This window comes from Hyla sarda, chromosome 4 (assembly GCF_029499605.1).
Source record: "Hyla sarda isolate aHylSar1 chromosome 4, aHylSar1.hap1, whole genome shotgun sequence".
In the NCBI taxonomy this organism is placed as follows: Eukaryota; Metazoa; Chordata; class Amphibia; order Anura; family Hylidae; genus Hyla; species Hyla sarda.
The window spans coordinates 364,965,603-364,983,958 of record NC_079192.1 but is presented as its reverse complement, the minus strand read 5'-3'; positions in this window follow the sequence as shown (position 1 = coordinate 364,983,958).

Sequence of the window (18,356 nt, the reverse complement as noted above, 5' to 3'; positions counted from 1 at the left end):
AAGCGCGGTCCTCAAGTTCCTCCAACAGGTCATGTTTTCAGAATTTCCTTAGTCTTTCACAGGTGATTTAAATGAACACTCTCATTAAAACACATTTTTGCTATTGCACTCCTTTTGGTAAATAAAACACTAGGTATCTCCCTACTTGTCCAGAGCACATTTTCCCCCATCTTTTGCACAGCATTTGGATGCTGAGGGGTGTGTGTGCAGCCTTATTCAATCAGAGCTCATCTCACACACTAAACTGCTCTGGGCTGTGTGTAGCAGAGTGATGGAGGAAGTTCTCCCCTGTATGGCTTCAGATGATGTCACGCCTGCTGAGTAACACCCCTTCCCAGTCTGTGCATCTGACTGTACAGATAATACAGAGCTATATCAAGGTAAAAAACTAACAAATATGAAAAAATTAAGGCAGGGGGTGGTTTATCATGATGCCAGCAGTGAACTGGGAGCATTAAAAAATTATTTAACAAGATCATGAGAGGTACTCTTTATTCTGGTTAGTGAATCAGGCATCACAACAATAATATCACCTGTGAAAGACCTAGGAAATCCTGAAAACATGACCTGTTGGGGGTACTTGAGCACCATGCTTGAGAAACACTGTTTTAAAAGACATAACACAGTTATTCTACTATTTCTCCCTGCATTGTAGCCGTTTGCTCAATGTGCTATATAAAAAGCATGAGCAGTATAGCTGTATATGTGTTCTTGATTTAAATGGATTCTGTAAAGCTATTACTAAGACCCTTATTACATTTTTAATTCTTTATTATTTTCATAGTTGTTTATTAAAATATATTGTAAATGTAAATGATTTTTGGTCACTTCATATATAAGAAAAAATGTATGATATGAAATAAAAGCGATCGAAAAGTCCCATCAAAGCAAAAATGGTACCATTAAAAGCTACAGATTACTACACAGAAAATGAGTTTTTATATACCCTATATACGGGAAAAATGTAAGTGTCATAGGGGTCAGAACAGGACAATTTAATGCATTCACATTTTCTTATAAAAAGTTATAATTTTTACTGAAAAATGCACTGTGTAAATGAAATTAAATGAAATATCCAAAGTTAGCTAAATTTTGTTTGCTATTTCCCTTTTTTGTTTCCTTTTTGTCAAAGCAAGAATAAATAAAAACTGCTTCCAAAGGTGTCCATTGCCTTTAAAGGGGTACTCCCCCCTAGACATCTTTTCCCCTATCCAAAGAATAGGGGATAAGATGTCTGATCTCGGGGCTCCCGCCGCTGGAGACCCCCCGCAGTATTGCATGCGGCACCCACCTGTTGTTTTGTCCGGAAACGCTGGAGGGTCTTAGTCGCGACTACAGGAACGGAAGTCCGTGATGTCAGAACTCCGCCCCCGTGTGAACTCACGCCCATCCCATCAATGCAAGTCTATGGGAGGGGGCGTGACGTCACACGAGGGTGGAGTCCTGACGTCACGGACTTCCGTTCCCATAGTCACGACTAAGACCCTCCAGCACTTCTGGACAAAAATCAGGTGGGTGCCGCATGCAAAACTGCACTTTGGATAGGGGATAAGATGTCTAGGGTGGGAGTACCCCTTTAACCCCTTAAGGACCACAGGTTTTTCCGTTTTTTGCACTTTTGTTTTTTCCTCCTCACCTTTTAAAAATCATAACCCTTTCAATTTTGCAAAAAATTTCCTAAAAATCCATATGATGGCTTATTTTTTGCGCCACCAATTCTACTTTGCAGTGACATCAGTCATTTTACCCAAAAATCTAAGGCGAAACAGAAAAAAAAATCCTTGTGCGACGAAATTGAAGAAAAAACGCCATTTTGTAACTTTTGGGGGCTTCTGTTTCTACGCAGTAAATTTTTTGGTAAAAATGACACCTTATCTTTATTCTGTAGGTCCATACGATTAAATTGATACCCTACTTATATAGGTTTGATTTTGTTGTACTTCTGTAAAAAATCATAACTACATGCAGAAAAATGTATACGTTTTAAAATTGTCATCTTCTGACCCCTATAACTTTTTTATTTTTCTGCATATGGGGTGGTGTGAGGGCTCATTTTTTGCGCCGTGATCTGAAGTTTTTAGAGGTACCATTTTTGTATTGATCAGACTTTTTGATCACTTTTTATTCATTTTTTCATGATGTAAAAAGCGACCAAAAATATGTTATTTTGGACTTTGGAATTTTTTTGCGCGTACGCCATTGACCATGCGGTTTAATTAATGATATATTTTTATAGATCGGACATTTACGCATTCGGTGATACCACATATTTTTATATTTATTTTTATTTACATGGTGTTTTTTATATGGGAAAAGGGGGGGGGTGATTTGAACTTTTATTAAGGAAAGGGTTACATTACATTTATTAACTTTTTTTACACTTTTTTTTTTTTTGCTGTGTTATAGCTCCCCTAGGGACCTATAGCACTGCACACACTGATTTCCAGCACTGTTCATTGCAAAGCCATAGCTTTGCAATGATCAGCGTTATCGGCGGTCGATTGCTCAAGCAACTCAGGCTTGGAGCAATCAATCGCCGAGGCTATTAGCCCCGGGTCCCGGCAACAGATACATGCCGGGACTGACCCGATATGAAGCGGGGTCACCACGTGACCCAGCGTTATATCGCGGGAGCCAGCCAAGGACGTAAATATACGTCCTTGGTCGTTAAGGGGTTAAAGGGATATTCCAGTGGAAAACATTTTTTTTTTTAAATCAACCAGTGCCACAAAGTTAAACAGATTTTTAAATTACTCATATTTAAAAATCTCAATCCTTCCAGTAATTATTAGCTGCTGTATACTACAGAGAAGGTTGTACTTCTTTCTGGAGTTCTTTCCACTGTGCTCTCTGCTGACAGTGCTGTACATATCAGAAACTTTTCGGAGCATGAGAGGTTTGCTATGGGGAATTGCTTGTACTCTGGACAGTTCCTGACATGGACAGAGGTGTCAGCAGAGAGCACTGTGGTCATACAGAACATAATTCCAGAAATAAAGTTCCTGTGGAGCATACAGTACTGAAAGGATTAACATTTTTAAATAGAAGTAATTTACAAATCTGATTAACTTTCTTGCACAAATTTTATTTCATTTTTTTTATTGGGTTTTCCCACCGGAGTACCCTTTTAAGTCCTTGCATGGGAATCATGAGACAAAACTTTGCATATTGCCAGAAGCCAAAGAAATCAAGACGTCACAATGTTTTTGATACTGATGCCTAATATGCCCTTAACCCCTAAAGGACGCAGCTCATTTTCACCTTAAGGATGCAGCCCTTTTTTTGCAAATCTGATCACTGTCATTTTAAGCATTAATAACTCTGGGATGCTTTTACTTTTCATTTTGATTCCGAGTTTGCTTTTTTGTGACATATTCTACTTTATGTTAGTGGTAAATTTTCGTCGATACTTGGACAAAAATTCCAAAATGTTATGAAAATTTTTAACATTTTGCATTTTATGTTTGCATCATCAAGTTGACATGTTTTTACTTTTGGAAGACATCAGAGGGCTTTAAAAGTGTACTCCACTGGAAAACATTTCCTTTTAAATCAACTGGTGCCAGAAAGTTAATCAGATTTGTAAATTACTTCTATTAAAAAATCCCAATCCTTCCAGCACTTCTCAGCTGCTGTATGATCCACAGGATGTTCTTTTCTTTTAGAATTTCCTTTCTGTCTGACCACAGTGCTCTCTGCTGACACATCTGTCCATGTCAGGAAATTTACAGAGCAGGAGCCAAACCCCCTTGCAAACCTATTTTGCTTTGGATAGTTCCTGACATAGACAGAGGTGTCAGCAGAGAGCACTGTGGTCAGGCAAAAAAGAATTTCAAATATATTATAAATCAGCTGATAAGTACTGGAAGGATTGGAATTTTTTAATAGAAGTAATTTGCAAATCTGTTCAACTTTATGGCACCAGTTGATTTAAAAGAAAATGTTTTCCAGTGGAGTACCCCTTTAAAGTGCTCTCTGGGTGTGCTCAGAAGGGAAGGAGCGACAATGGGATTTTGGAGAGTGAGTTTTTCTGAAATAGTTTTGGGGGGGGGGGGCATGTCACATTTAGGAAGCCCCTATGGTGCCAGAACAGCAAAAAAAAAAAAAATCATGGCATACTCATTTGGAAACTAACAAGGGATCCAGTGAGCCTTAACACCCCACAGGTGTTTGACGAATTTTCGTTAAAGTCAGATGTGTAAAAATGAAAAAAAATTAACTCACTTAAATGCTGTTTTTTCCAAAAATGTTACATTTTTACAAAGGAATAATAGGAGAAAGTGCCCCCAAAAATTTGTAACCCCTTTTCATGGACATACCCCCTGTGTGGATGTCAAGAGCTCTGCGGGCGAACTACAATGCTCAGAAGAGAAGGAACGCCATTGATCTTTTGTAGAGAGAATTTGGTTGGAATAGGAGTCGGGGGCCATGGGCGTTTACAAAGCCCCCCATGGTGACAGAACTTTGGACCCCCCCCCACATGTGACCCCATTTTGGAAACTTCACCCCTCACAGAATTTAATAAGGGGTGCAGTGAGCATTTACACCCCACTGGCGTTTGACAGATCTTTGGAACAGTGGGCTGTGCAAATAAAAAATTACACTTTTCATTTTCACTGACCACTGTTCCAAAAATCTGGCACACTACTTGGGAAAGTAAACCCCTCAAGGAACGTAACAAGGGGTGAAGTGAGCATTTACACCACACTGGCATTTGACAGATCTTTGTAACAGTGGGCTGTGCAAATGAAAAATTTAATTTTTCATTTTCACGGACCACTGTTCCAAAAATCTGTCAGACACTTGTGGGGTGTAAATGCTCACGGTACCCCTTATTACATTACTTGAGGGGGTAGTTTCCAAAATGGGGTCACATGTGGGGGGGGGGGTCCATTGTTCTGTTACTATGGGGGCTTTGTAAACACACATGGCCTTCAATTCCAGACACATTTTCTCTCCAAAATCCCAATGGTGCTCCTTCTCTTCTGAGCATTGTAGTGCGCCAACAGAGCACTTTACATCCACATAGGGGGTAAGTTCTGACTCAGAAGAAATGGGGTTGCAAATTTTGGGGGGGCTTTTTTTCCTATTTTTCCTTGTGAAAATGAAAAATTTGGGGTAACATAAGCATTTTTAGTTATCCATTTCCCCATCCAACTTTATCAAAAATTTGTCAAACATCTGGGGGGTGTTAAGGCTCACTATACCCCTTGTTACGTTCCATGAGGGGTGTAGTTTTCAAAATGCGGTCACATGTGGGTATTAATTTTTTGCATTTATGTCAGAACCACTGTAATATCAGCCACCCCAGTGCAAATCACTAATTCAGGCCTCAATGCTCTCACTTCTCAGCCTTGTTGTGCGTCCGCAGACCATTTTACGCCCACATATGTGGTATTTCCGTACTCAGGTGAAATTACGTTACAAATTTTGGGGGTCTTTTTTTTCCTTTTACCTATTATGAAAATAAAAAGCAACTCCAGCATGTTAGTATAATTTATTTTTTATTTTTTTACACTAACAGGCTGGTGTAGACCCCAACTTTTCCATTTCATAAGGGGTAAAAGGAGAAAAAGCACACCAAAATTTGAAACACAATTGCTCCCAAGTACGGAAATACCCCAAATGTGGCCCTAAACTGTTTCCTTGAAATATGACAGGGCTCCGAAGTGAGAGAGCGCCATGCGCATTAGAGGACAGCATTAGGGATTGCATAGGGGTGGACATAGGGGGATTCTACGCCAGTGATACCCAAACAGGGTTCCTCCAGCTGTTGCTAAACACCCAGCATGCCTGGACAGTCAGTGACTGTCTGGAAATACTGGGAGTTGTTGTTTTTCATCTTTATTGGGGGGCGTGGGACAGTGTAAGAGGGTGTATATATAGTGTTTTACCCTTTATTATGTGTTAGTGCAGTGTAATGTTTTTAGGGTACATTCACACGGAAGGGTTTACGCTGAGTTTCCCGCTAAGAGTTTGCACAGCTATACACTATAAACCCGCCCGTGTGTATGTATCCTATACATTCACATGAGGGGGGGGGGGGGGGGGGAAGCAAACCTTCAGCTATTGCAAAACTACAACTCCCAGCATGCACATGCTGGGAGTTGTACTTTTGGCACACAGTTAGGTTCTGTTACCTAACTCAGTATTTTCCAACCAGTGTGCCTCCAGCTGTTGGAAAACTACAACTCTTAGCATGTACTGATCGCTGAAAGGCATGCTGGGAGATGTAGTTATGCAACAGCTGGAGGCAACTGCAACTCCAAGCATGGCGAGACAGCGTTTGCCGTTCTTGCATGCTGGGAGTTGTAGTTTTGCAATATTTAGAGGGCCACGGTTTAGAAATCACTGCACAGTGCACTCCAAACTGTAGACCTCCAGATGTTGCAAAACTATAAATCCCAGCATAGAAAGCAAACTGCTGTGTGGGCATGCTGGGAGTTGTAGTTTTGCAAGATCTAGAGGGCCATAGTTTAGAGATCACTGCACAGTGGTCTCTAAACTGTAGCCCTCCAGATGTTGCTAGGTAACTCACTGGCTTCCGTAGTCTGCAGGATCGCATAAAAGCTGATTGGTTGCTATGGGCAACTGGTCAACTTTTCCTTGGCAAAAGTGTTGATAAATCTCCCCCTAGGTATTTATGCATGGCCACCAATGAGAGGACAAGTACTTTTTCAGTCCTGGGTTCTTACTGTTGTGGTAGAAGGTGGCCATCTTTTTAGGATCTCCTATCAACAGAATAATTAAAACCTTTCAGAAGGACTACATAATTGTAGCTGCACTATTGGGACAGTTCATATCTTTTTACAGGGCTTACCTATTATGATTAATATTAACTTAAATTGTTAGATCCTAGGCCACAGTGCAAAATGTGTAACTAACCCTATGTGTATTATAATAGGGGTGTTTTATATTAGACCCACTTAGACACCAAGGTCAGAAGCAGTTGTAATCTCGGCACCCCCATTGACCCACCCCTCATTTAACCCCTTAAGGACTCAGCGTTTTTTTGTTTTTGCATTAAAATTTTTTCCTCATCACCTTCTAAAAATCATAACGCTATCAATTTTGCACCTAAAAATCCATATGATGACTTATTTTTGCACCACCAATTCTATTTTGCAGTGACATTAGTCATTTTACCAAAAAATCCACGGTGAAATGGAAAAAAAATATATATTGTGCTACAAAATGACACCTTATCTTTATTCTGTAAGTCCATACGGTTAAAATGATACCCTACTTATATAGGTTGGATATTGTCGTACTTCGGAAAAAAATCATAACTACATGCAGGAAAATGTATATGTTAAAAATTCTCATCTTCTGACCCCTATAACTTTTAAATTTTTCTGCGTACGGGCCGGTGTGAGGACACATTTTTTGTGCCATGTTCTGAAGGTACCATATTTGTATTGATCTGACTTTTTGATCTCTTTTTATTCATTTTTTCATTATATAAAAAGTGACCAAAAATACACTATTTTGGACTTTGGAATTTTTTCGCACGCCATTGACCGTGCAATTTAATTAACAATATATTTTTATAGTTCGGACATTTTTGCATGTGGCGATACCACATATGTTTATTTTTATTTAGACAGTTTATTTTTTTTATGGGAAAATAGGGAAGGGGTTAAATGACCTTTGTTAACTTTTTTTTTTCACTTTTTTTTTGCAGTGTTATAGCTCCCATAGGGGGCTATAGCACTGCACACACTGATCTCCTATGCTGATCCCTGCAAAGCAATAGCTTTGCAGGGATCAATCAGATACGGGCTCGATTGCTTAAGCCTGTAGCTCAGGCTTGGAGCAATCAATCCCCGATCGGACGCCGCGGAGAGAGGTAAGGAGACCTCCGCCTGCGTCCCAGCTGATCGTAACATCGCAATTTTATTGCGATGTCCCAATCAGACTGACTGAGCTGCCGGAAACCGTTTACTTTCGTTTTCAACTTTGATCGCTGCGTCTGAAGGGTTAACAGCGCGCGGCACAACGATCGATGCCGCACGCTGTTAGCCCAGGGTTCCGGCTATCGTTAATAGCTGGAATCGACCCGGTGTGATGCGGGGTCACGGCGTGACCCCGTTTTTCACTCCGGAACCAGGCTTAGGGCGTACATGTAAGCCCTAAGTCCTTAAGAGTTTAATTAATTTACAATGCATTTCCTCAAATTATTACAAAAAACACAAAACAATGCTAGAAGATTAGGAAATAAATTATAATAGAATTTATAGGAGATAAAAGACTAGGGTCCTTATTTACTAAGAGTGTTGTAATTTTTTTTGTCGGTTTCTGTGGTTTCGTTTGTTAATTTCTTGATGTATTTATCCAATATGTTGCATTAGTCTTAACCCCTTGGGGACCGAGCCCCTTTTGACCCTAAGGACCAGAACATTTTTTGCACATCTGACCACTGTCACTTTAAGCATGAATTACTCTGGGATGCTTGTACTTATGAATTTGATTCCGAGATAGTTTTTTCATGGCATATTCTACTTTATGGTGGTGGTAAATTTCCTTTGATAATTTGAAAATTTAGCATTTTTATAAATTTGAAGCTCTCTGCTTGTAAGGAAAATAGATATTCCAAATAAATTATATATTGATTATCATATACAATATGTTTACTTTATGTTGGCATCATAAAGTTGACATGTTTTTTCTTTTTGAAGACATCAGAGGGCTTCAAAGTTCAGCAGCACTTTTCCAATTTTTCAAATTAATTTCAAAATCTGAATTTTTTAGTGGCCAGTTCCGTTTTGAAGTGAATTTGAGGGTCTTTATGTGAGAAATACCCATAATGGACCACATTATGAAAAATGCATCCCTCAACGTATTCAAAATGACATTCAGAAAGTTTGTTAACCCTCTAGGTGTTTCACATGAATAGCAGCAAAGTGGAGGCGAAAATTCAAAATCTTCATTTTTTTACACTAGCATGTTCTTGTAGACCCATATTTTTTATTTATACAAGGGGTAAAAGGAGAAAAAGCCCCCAAAAATATGTAACCCAATTTCTCTCGAGTAAGGAAATACCTTATATGTGGATGTAAAATGGTTTATGGGCGCACTAGAGAGCTCAGAAGGGAAAGAGCGACAATGGGATTTTGGAGAGCGAATTTTGCTGAAATGGTTTTCGCGGGGCATGACACATTTAGGAAGCCGCTAATGTGCCAGAACAGTGAAAAACACCCCACATGGTATAATATTTCGGAAACTACACCCCACAAGGAACGTAACAAGTGGTACAGTGAGGATTTACACCCCACTGGCGTTTTTCAATAAAGTTGGACGTGAAAATGGAAAAAAAAAATTTCACTAAAATGCTGATGTTACCCCACATTTTTAATTTTCGCAAGGGGTAATAGGTGAAAATGTCCCCTAAAATTTGAAACCTATCATATGAAATATATCATATGTGGATGTAAAGTGATCTGCGGCTGCACTAGAGGGCTCAGAAGGGAAGGAGCGACATTGGACTTTCGGAAAGTAAATTTTGCTGAAATGGTTTTTGGCATGTCTCATTTAGGAAGCCCCCAGGGTGCCAGAACAGCGAAAAACACCCCACATGGCACACTATTTGGGAAAGTAAACCCCTCAAGGAACGTAACAAGGGATGAAGTGAGCATTTACATCACACTGGCGTTTGACAGATCTTCGTAACAGTGGGCTGTGCAAATGAAAAATTTTTCATTTTCAAGGACCACTGTTCCAAAAATCTGTTAGTCACCTGTGGGGTGATAAGGCTCACTATACCCCTTGTTACATTTCGTGAGGGGTGTAGTTTCCAAAATGGGGTCACATGTGGATATTAATTTTTTTGTGTTTATGTTAGAACTGCTGTAACAGCAGCCACCCCTGTGCAAATCACTTATTTAGGCCTCAAATGTACATGGTGCGCTCTCACTCCTGAGCCATGTTGTGCGCCTCGCAAAGCATTTTACGCCCACATATGGGGTATTTCCGTACTTGGGAGAAATTGTGTTACAAAATTTGGGGGTCTTTTTTTTCCTTTTACCTCTTATGAAATGAAAAGTATGGGGCAACACCAGCATGTTAAACTAACATGCTGGTGTAGATCCCAACTTTACCTTTTCATAAGGGGTAAAAGGAGAAAAAGCCACGAAAAATTTCTAGCGTAATTTCTGCCGAGTGCGGAGATACCCCATGTGTGGCCCTAAACTGTTGCCTTGAAATATGACAGGGCTCTGAAGTGAGAGAGCGCCATGCCCATTTGAGGCCTAAATTAGGGATTTTCATAGGGGTGTACCTGAATGCAAGCGTTACTCTTGCCTCCTCCACCAAAAATACTGTACTTCAGTTTTCCCGAAACAGGGTGCCTCCAGCTGTTGCAAAACTCCCAACATGCCTGGACAGTCAATGGCTGTCCGGCAATACTGGGAGTTGTTATTTTGCAACAGCTGGAGGCTCCATTTTGGAAAAACTGACATACAAGACGTTTTTAATTTTAACTGGGGTGGGGGGGCGACAGTGTAAGGGTGTAGTGCATATAGAGTTTTTTTACTCTTTATTTTTTGATTAGTGTAGTGTAGTGTTTTTAGGGTACATTCATACGGGCGGGGGTTTACAGTGAGTTTCCCGCTACAGCTGAAAATTTGCCACATCTCAAACTTGAAGCGGGAAACTTGCTGTAAATCCCCGCCCATGTGAATGTACCCTGTACATGTGCTCTCTACCCATTGCAAAACTACAACTCCCAGCATGCCCAGACAACTAAAGGCTAAATTTGTGTCACACAGGAAATTCTGTCACAATGCGTCCAAAAAAAACGGGAAAAACCCAGAGAGTTTTCAGTTTCCTAGACCTCACTCACACAACTCTCACACGGGCCCTCCACAGCCATTTTTTGCCACTATTTTGCTGATTTAACAATCAAAATGTATAGACAGGCAGTTTCAATGGCCTTTGCCGCCTTTCTGGAAAAGTATTTTCTGCTGGAGGATGAAGGAAACCTCAGCCAAACAATTGCTCCACAAGCTTCCACTAGTGTAGGTGCTGCTGCTGAGGAAGGCCAAGTTGACCGCATTGTAACAGGCTGTAACACAGGAATAATTTTGTGAGGCTGAAATTGAACTGTCTGATGATGAAGATTTACAGGGCACAGAGGATGGTGTTCGCCGCAAACGTTTCACCAGTGAGGAAAAGCAAATCCTTGAGGAGGAGGTAAGTAATCTTATTTTCAACTACCTTTTTTACCCCTATAATCATTTTTTTTTTATGTCGCTGCAGGGTTGTAAAGTAAACACCCATATTTACTGTGATTTATTTGTATTTCTTTCATACTTTCATATTATTTTTTTCCGCTCATTTACACCCCTAGCAAATTATGATAATATTTAAGATTAAATTAAATGACAGAAAAGTCTGGCCTCTTTCTGTTGAGGTCTTGTTCTTTAATCCTTTTTTTTTTTTTTTGGTAATGTAAATTTAAGAAAAAATCTGCATGCAACAAACACCGGACTATGTGAAACATGCCTTTAGGGTCTAGTACAGGCATATCCAAACTGTGGCCCTACAGATGTTGCCAAACTACAACTCCCAGGATGCCTCCAGCATGCCTAGACAGCCATTTGCTGTCTGGGCATTCTGTGATTTTTAGTTTTGCAACATTTTGAGGGACACAGTTTGGACATCACCGGACTCTCTTCACAGATACAGGATCCTGCGCATATTTCATGCTTAGGATTTTTAACTGCACATTAGAATCTGTGCTCAGTTATTTATTTTCCTTTTAAATCTGAAGCAGAAAATCATGCGCAGAAAATCTTTGATGGATCCTATACGTGTGAATGTACCCTTAAGGCAGTGGTGTCCAAACTTTGGCCCTCCAGATGTTGCAAAATTACAACTCCCAGCATGCCCGGACAGCCAATGGCTGTCTGGGCATGCTGGGAGTTGTAGTTTTGCAACATCTGGAGGGCCACAGTTTGGACACCACTGCCTTAAGGACATCTGCACTGTAAAGACACGTATCCTCTATAAGGTGATTAAAAGGGGTATATTTTTCTCAACCAGTGTGTCAACCAAATAGCATCTTTCAATTAGACAATAGTTGATATATTTTTTGTTTTTTTAAAGGTCACAAGCAAAAATTATCTTTTATCTGGTCAGACAGAGTTCCACTTTCCAACAGGAAGAAGATATGGCAAAGCATTTGTGTTAAAGTGAATGCACTTGGTATTCAAAATCGTACCACAAGTGATTTGCAACATAAGTGGTATAATTGTAGGCGACAGGTGAAAGATGAATTGGCAAATATGGTAAACAAACTGGTGGTGGACCACCCACAAGCAACAAATTATCGGATGTTGAGCAACTTTTATTGGACACCTTTGAAAAAGAGCAAATGGAGATCTTAACTTTATTTATTTTTTTATGTTTACAGCAAATTTTTTTAACCTCTTAAGGACCCATGATGTACTGGTATGTCATGAATCCGCTCCCGTTTTATAACGCGGGTCAAGCCTGGCCTCTAACAACGGCCGGGACCCGTGGCTAATAGCGTGCGGCACTGATCGCGGTGCCGCGCGCTATTTACCCTTTAGGCGCTGCATTCAACTTTGAAAGTCTAAAGTGAAATGTAAAACGTTGCCGGTTAGCTTAGGGGGCTGTTCGGGATCGCCGCGGCGAAATCGCGGCATCCCGAACAGCTGTAGGACAGCAGGAGGGTCCCTTACCTTGCCTCCTGTTGTCCGATTGCCGAATGACTGCTCAGTGCCTGAGATCCAGGCATGAGCAGTCAATCGGCAGAATCATCGATCAGAGGTTTCCTATGAGTGTAAAAGATCCTAGGAATGTAAAAGATCAGTGTGTGCAGTGTTATAGCCCCCTATGGGGGCTATAACATTGCAAAAAAAAAGTTAAAAGAAATAAAGTTAATAAAGATCATTTAACCCCTTCCCTAATAAAAGTTTGAATCACCCCCTTTTCCCATTTAAAAAACAAACAAAAAACAGTGTAAATAAAAATAAAATTTAACATATGTGGTATCACCGCATGTGGAAATGTCTGAATTATAAAAATATATCATTAATTTAACCGCACGGTCAATGGCGTATGTGCAAAAAAATTCCAAAACAAAATTCCAAAAAAAGTCCAAAAAAGTGTATTTTTGGTCACTTCTTATATCATGAAAAAATGTCCGATCAATACAAAACTGGTACTGCTAAAAACTTATCTAAAAACTGGTACTGCTAAAAACTTATTATGCAAAAAATTATCCCTCATACAGCCCGATATTCGGAAAAATAAAAAAGTAACAGGGGTCAAAATATGACAATTTGAAACATCTAAATTTTCCTGCATGTAGTTATGATTTTTTTCAGAAGAATTTTAATTGTATAGACCTACAGAATAAAGATAAGGTCATTTTCACCGAAAAATTTACTGTGTAGAAACGGAAGCCCTCAAAAGTTACAAAACAGCGTTTTTTCTTCAATTTTGTTGCACAATGATTTTTTTTCCATTTCACCGTAGATTTTTGGGAAAAATGACTGATGTCATTACAAAGTAGAATTGGTGGCGCAAAAAATAAGCCATCATATGGATTTTTACATTTAAAATTGAAAGAGTTATGATTTTTTAAAGGTAAGGAGGAAAAAAAGAAAGTGCATAAATGGAAAAACCCCGGGTCCTTAAGGGGTTAAGCCCCTTTTGGGTTTGTGGGGTGGTGCTTAATTTTTCTAACTTCAAGTTCCTTGGGACGTTTACTTTTTTGGATATTTTGGTGGATTTCGGGACTCCAGTGATGGTCTTCTTGGGGGAGATTAATCAAAACATGTCCTGAGGAAAAATTACTGAGTTGCCCATAGCAACCAATCAGATCGCTTCTTTCAAGTGATCTGATTGGTTGCAATGGGCAACTCAGCAACGTTTCCTGTAAACAGGTTGTAAGAAATCTCCCTCTTCATGGTTACTTGTGGATGATGAGTCATACTGCTCAGCCTATCACTGGCCAAGGAGCGACTTAGCTGGCAAGGTTAAGAGTTTCTACGTAATATGACTCCTTGTCGTAAAGCAAGAGGTATAATCTGGCCAACCTAGCATACATAGCCTTTTTTGTGGGGGTTTCCTACTGACCACAGTGCTCTCTGCTGACACCTCTGTCCATGTCAGGAAGTGTCCAGAGCAGGAGAGGTTTTCTATGGGGATTTGCTCCTGCTCTGGACAATTCGGGCAATGTTCAGAGGTGGCATCAAAGAGCAATGTAGTCAGACAGTAGTGTTGCTCGCGAATATTCGCAATTCGAATATTATTCGCGAATAACGCATATTCGCGAATTCGCGAATTTCACGAATATAGCGCTATATATTCGTAATTACGAATATTCGTTTTTTTTTTCTTCACAGTACACATCACAGTGATCACCCCTCTCTGCTTCCAGCTTGTGTGTGTAAAGAAGGCTGTAATACTACTGTGTGAGACTGGCGTGCGAAAATTTGCATATGTAAAAATTAGCATATACTAATTTTCGCATATGCGAATTTTCACATATGTTAATTTTCGAATACGCGTATTTTCGCATACGCGAAAATAAAACGAGAATATAAACGAATATGCGAATATTCGCGAATATATGACGAATATTCATCCATATATTCGCGAATATTCACGAATTCGAATATGGCCTATGCCGCTCAACACTATCAGACAGTAAAAAAAATTCTAAAAATAAACCTGGTAGCATACATCAGATGATAAGTACTGGAAGTTTGATAATTTTGTAATTTAATTATTTAAAAAAAAAATATGTTTCAGCTTCTGCCCTCAGTATTTTTATTCTAAATTTGTTGGCACTACAGTACCACTTTTACGTGTATGACCTAGCCTTGTGTATCACTAAAGTGTGGTGTGTTATTTTTTATTTTAAGGCCATGCTTTTGATGGAGTTTGCCATATGCAAAGTTAACACACTTACCTTTATAAATGTGTTTTAACTAATCTTGTTTGTGCAATCTACAGTTGACTCAAACAACAGCCAAGATGAGTCTATGTTCCTTGAAACGCCATACAGCAGAGAGGAAGCTGAAAACTTGCAGGAAGACAACAATGAAAGTTTTCAGCCTGCAGCGGCTGGGAGTCAAAATTCTTCAGAACCTCGTGAGAATTTACAACAATTACCAGGCCTAGTTAAATCTTACATGGCTAAAAATAATGAGAACTTTCAAGCTTTCCTCTCCTCAAAATCTTCATTAGCCAATATCTTTGAGAATGGCTTTTCTAAGCTGGGCTCAGAAATGTCGCAGCTAACTCATGCCATCCTCAACCTCAATTCCAATGTGGCAAAGATTGCAGATAGCAGGAGTAAACACATTACCACTTCTACTTGTACATCCCCTATTCAATTTCCAGATAGCATTGTCTCAGACATACCTTTGTCATCTGACTTGAAGGATAAGGATCTTCAAGAACCCTATCATGTAAAATCTCCTAGTCCAATATTGCTTGAAAGTCCCACTGTCATTGGTAGGGATAGTGATAGCCCAGTCAAAGTTATTGAACCACTTTCCCAACCAGAAAAATTGCTCAAAACATCTACATCACAATCTCCAGCAGTAATAACACTTAGGGTGAAAACAAAAAATCAATCTTCCCAGGCCCAACTACTTTTAGGAATGAAAGAAGGATTGAGTGTAGACTCCTCTAAAGTTGCAGCCAGTACAATACTTGATCCCTTACCCACCAGCCATGGAGGAGGTAAAACTCCCTACAAAAGATGTAAATCATGTCGCAAAATGTTTGGTTCTGCTAAAAACAAAAGGTCTAAATCTTAAGAACAGCAAATCAGGGGGTTGTGTTCAGGGTGTGCTTTAAAATGTAACTTTTATTTGGGTTTATGTTAAAAACCACCAAAAATAATAATTATTGTGTAAGTGACCAGCACCAAAAATTAACTAAACAGACAGGCACCAGGGAGCTGGAAAATGCTAATAGGCAATAACGCTCAACCTGTGCCACAGCTGTAATATACCACCGTATATAAATTTATGACAGCCAACGTGTTTTTGCCATCAAATAGCGGATGGCGTCATCAGGGAGGTATATATAACAAGATATAAAGATGGTAGCTATATAGTGTAATTTAATACTCCTGCTACCCGGAATTATTGTTATTATATATCATGGGTATGCACGCATCCCTCACTGTAGCGAGCCGAGCTGGACAGTGCCAGCTCCCTGCGCCACAGCAGGTTGTCGCGCTCGCCCCGGGACTACGGGAACCGTGAGTAGAGCATGGGACTTTGCTATATTAAGTCAATTTTTTCTGCAGGGCGCGACTTGAATATATTTCTCTGTGTCTCTCTCTAGGCAGACCAGTGGTCCTTACTCCTGATACCCCACAGAGGGATAGATGCAGTCAATGACTACGTATTATTGCTGCTCTTTCCCCTACAGGAATTGGATCTTGCCATAGGCTCTGTATTGTGGCCTTTTTTTTCCTTACAGGAATCCATTCATTATAACTGTTATATATGGATGCTGCCCTTTTTCTCCCTACAGGAACTATAGGGATGCATGTATACCCATGATATATAATAACAATAATTCCGGGTATCAGGAGTATTAAATTACACTATGTAGCTACCATCTTTATATCTTGTTATATATACCTCCCTGATGACGCCATCCGCTATTTGATGGCAGAAATGCATCGGCGGACATAAATTTATATACGGTGATATATTACAGCTGTGGCACGGGTTGAGCGTTATTGCCTATTAGCATTTTCCAGCTCCCTGGTGCCTGTCTGTTTAGTTAATTTTTGGTGCTGGTCACTTACACAGTAATTATTATTTTTGGTGGTTTTTAACATAAACCCGAATAAAAGTTAAATTTTAAAGCACACCTGTTACGCCTAGCGCTCCGGGTCCCCGCTCCTCCCCGGAGCGCTCACGGCGTCTTTCTCCCTGCAGCTCCCCGGTCAGTCCCGCTGACCGGGAGCGCTGCTCTGTCATGGCCGTTGGGGATGCGATTCGCACAGCGGGACGCGCCCGCTCGCGAATCGCATCCCAGGTCACTTACCCGTTCCCGTCCCCTGCTGTCATGTGCTGGCGCGCGCGGCTCCGCTCTCTAGGGCGCGCGCGCGCCAGCTCCCTGAGACTTAAAGGGCCAGTGCACCAATGATTGGTGCCTGGCCCAATTAGCTTAATTGGCTCCCACCTGGTCCCTGACTATATCTAACCTCCTCCCTTGCACTTCCTTGCCGGATCTTGTTGCCCTTGTGCCTAGTGAAAGCGTTTTGTGTGTTTAATCCCTGTGTACCAGAACTTCTGCTATCTCCCCTGACTACGAACCTTGCCGCCTGCCCCCGACCTTCTGCTACGTCCGACTTTGCTTCTGCCTACTCCCTTGTACCTCGCCTATCTTCAGCAGCCAGAGAGGTGAGCCGTTGCTAGTGGATACGACCTGGTCACTACCGCCGCAGCAAGACCATCCCGCTTTGCGGCGGGCTCTGGTGAAAACCAGTAGTGTCTTAGAACCGGTCCACTAGCACGGTCCTCGCTATCCCTCTCTGGCACAGAGGATCCACCTCCTGCCAGCCGGCATCGTGACAACACCCTGAACACAACCCCCTGATTTGCTGTTCTTAAGATTTATGATTTATGCTGGGTGGTCCATACAATTTGTTGCCTTGACGTTTAGCCTAAGAATACCCACGCCCTCAAGTTTTGAAAAACAAAAAGGTCTAAAGAAAATTCAGGATCAGTGGCTCAGGTTCTGCCTTTCATTTCATAGTGCATTCATTGTTAAAATTACATGCTGTGATTCACCAAACATTTAAATGGCCAAAGTTCCCAATTTTATTCATTTTAGATTTTTTGGTTATGTCACCATTATGTTGATCATCATTTTTTGAAACTGTTGGAGAGCACAGTAACAAATAATCAAAAAATATAATTTTTTTGTTAAAATTATTGTTCACAAATTTTAAGTGTTTAAAGGAGTAGTCTAGTGCAGGCCACTCGTGCTCCATCCTGCCTGTGCTGCAATATAAATTTGTTGCGAAAATTATTCCCCTTCCTGTGTTCCTGTGGAGTGCCGTTACAGCTCATCTGTTCTCTGGTCCTGTCTTCTACATATTTCTGTGTGCATGGATCATCACATGCTGCTCAGCCTATTACCAGCCCCAGCAATGTCCCACCTCAGCCCATGGTAGGCTGAGTACCGTATGATGATCCGTGCACACGGAAGAAGGAACAAGATTGACCGGAGGACCGATCAGCTGTAGCGGCACGATGCAGGAATGCAGATAGGGGAGTGAATTCTTTTTTAAAATTTTTTTATTTTGCAGCAAGGCCAGGACAGAGCATGAAAGTGTGCACTAGACT